This window comes from Hydra viridissima, unplaced genomic scaffold, assembly GCF_058129835.1.
Source record: "Hydra viridissima isolate aposymbiotic clone 2 unplaced genomic scaffold, HvirCarnegie_v1 scaffold_14, whole genome shotgun sequence".
In the NCBI taxonomy this organism is placed as follows: domain Eukaryota; kingdom Metazoa; phylum Cnidaria; class Hydrozoa; order Anthoathecata; family Hydridae; genus Hydra; species Hydra viridissima.
The window spans coordinates 9,691,549-9,694,048 of record NW_028324313.1 but is presented as its reverse complement, the minus strand read 5'-3'; positions in this window follow the sequence as shown (position 1 = coordinate 9,694,048).

Here is a 2,500-nt window from a genome sequence, read left to right as displayed (position 1 = left end):
GAGCTAGCTGTTTTCTGATGCGAATAATCTTTTTAAAAGACTTTGTTCCAGTGAGCTGGACATCTCTGGTGAGACTTTTAAACTGGCTTTAAACCCTTTTAAAATGGTTTGCAGTTGGTTTTACATTCTAAAGCGACTTAGCCTTTTGTTTTGGTTTTGGTGAGCAGAGAACTCTTAACCGCCTTGATGTTCTTTTTACAAATGAAGTTATCTTTTTTAAAAGTGACCTAGCTTTTTCTTCTTAAGCAGCTTTGCATTTTTTGAGAGTGATGTAAACTTTTTATTTATTTGGAAATAGCAAAAGTGAAATAGCACTTTTCAAACATGAATAGTCTTTTTAAAAGACTTTGATCATGCAGTGAGTGAGTGAGTGAGTGAGTGAGTGAGTGAGTGAGTGAGTGAGTGAGCTAGACATTTAAGAGACTTTTAAAGTGGCTTAAGCCCTTTTAAAGTGATATGAAGCTTCTTGAATGTGACTTATTATATATTTTAAAGCGACTTAATGTGTTTCTTTAAATGTGACTTAAAATTGTTGGTTAAGTCACATCTACCATTCTTAAAATGAAAACTTGTATTTCTTTTTTAAAGAGACCTTTTGCTTCTTAATTAAAGACTTCTTTTTTTTCTAAAAGGGACTGCAGTTTTTGAAAGTGACCGAGCCTTTGAAAAAAATAAAAAGTAGGCATTTTTCACTGTGCATCTTTTTAAAATGGATTCAGCGTCTTCTGTAATGAAAACTTCTGTCTTGCAAACAAACAAATGTTTTTGAAATTCATTTTGTAGTGTGGTATGGAATTTCTGAAATAGATGTGTAGTATTTTTTAAATAGCAGTGAAGTATTTTGTAAAGTCTTCTTTTAATAAGTGGTTTACACTTTTTAAACGTTTTTGAAAATGAATTTGCTTTTTTAAATGATTTTTGCATTTATGTTCAAGAGACAGAGGGTTTTATTTTTTTTTAAGGATACTTTTTTTTAAGGATACTTAGGCAGGTGGGTATTTCTTTAACCATTTCATGTGCTGGGTTGTTGTATAACAATAAATCAAGCTAAGCTTCCCCAATTCAAATGGTGCATTCTAACCGATTGAAAACAATATTGTTTTATAAATGAGAGTTGAAAAAGGCTGTAGAAAAAGTCTAATTTAACATTTCATAGTTCCACTGTCATTTTGTAGATGTTTTTTTATGAGTTATGTTAGTTACAGAAAAATAATTGGTGCATGAAAGGGTTAAGCGGTTGGGTGTTTTCATAACCGACCGAGGACTTCCTAAGCAGCCGCGTAACTCATTAATCGGCGGGGTATTTGTTAACCGTTAGGGTTAGGGTTAACCGGACAAGAGTTTTTTTTTACCGAACAAGCGTTTCTTAAACCGAACAAGTGTTTTTTCCAGTGAGCAAGTGTTTTTTTTTTAACAGAACAAGTGTTTTTTCCAGTGAGCAAGTGTTTTTTTTTTAACAGAACAAGTGTTTTTTCCAGTGAGCAAGTGTTTTTTTTTTAACAGAACAAGTGTTTTTTCCAGTGAGCAAGTGTTTTTTTTTTAACAGAACAAGTGTTTTTTCCAGTGAGCAAGTGTTTTTTTTTTAACAGAACAAGTGTTTTTAAACAAACAAGTGCTTTTTTTTTTTTTTTTTTTTTTTACCGAAAACGGGTTTTTTTAACCGTACCACGGTTTCTTTAACCGAACAAGAGTTTTTTTTAACCGTAAGACGGTTTTTTAACCGAGCAACTATTTTTTTAAGCGAACAAGTGCTTTTTTAACCGAACAAGGGTTTTTTTAACCGTACCACCGTTTCTTTAACTGAACAAGTGTTTTTTTTTTAACCGCACAAGCGTTTTTTTTAACCGTTAGGGTTAGGGCTAGGGTTAGGGTTAGGGTTAGGGTTAGGGTTAGGGTTAGGGTTAGGGTTAGGGTTACAGGTTTTTTTTTTTTAACAGAACAATTGTAAATTTAACCGCACAAGCTTTTTTTTTTAATCGAACAAGGCTGAGTATTTTTTAAACCGAGCGAGGAACTTTTTAAAAGTTTTTTTAACCGTTAGGGTTATTTTGTTAGGCGAAAGAACACTTTATTAAACGAACACTTTTTTTAACCGCACGAGCCATTTTACTATCGAAAGAGGAATTTCTTGAGTTGCCTAGCGATATTTTAACCGAGCATGCATCTTCTTAAGTAACTGAGCATTTTTATAGGCGAATACGTTTTCTTAACCGACTTAGCGTTTTCTACGATTTTTGTGACTTTGCAAATGTTTCTTGGACGTTTTGCAAACAAGTCGGACTCTTTTTAAAAACTTAAACTCTTGTCCCATTAAAAATTGAATGTTCATGGAGAAGACGAGAGCAAACGCAGCACAGCTCTAGCAGTTTGCTGGTAGCTTCTCTGGTGTTGGTGTAAAGCATTAGAAGCGCTCCGTTGTCGCTGTTGAGACGTTTGACAGTGCTTTTTCGGCGGACGGTTCTCGATGCGTTGGTGTCGTGCGGTTTAAGTGACTCGAGAG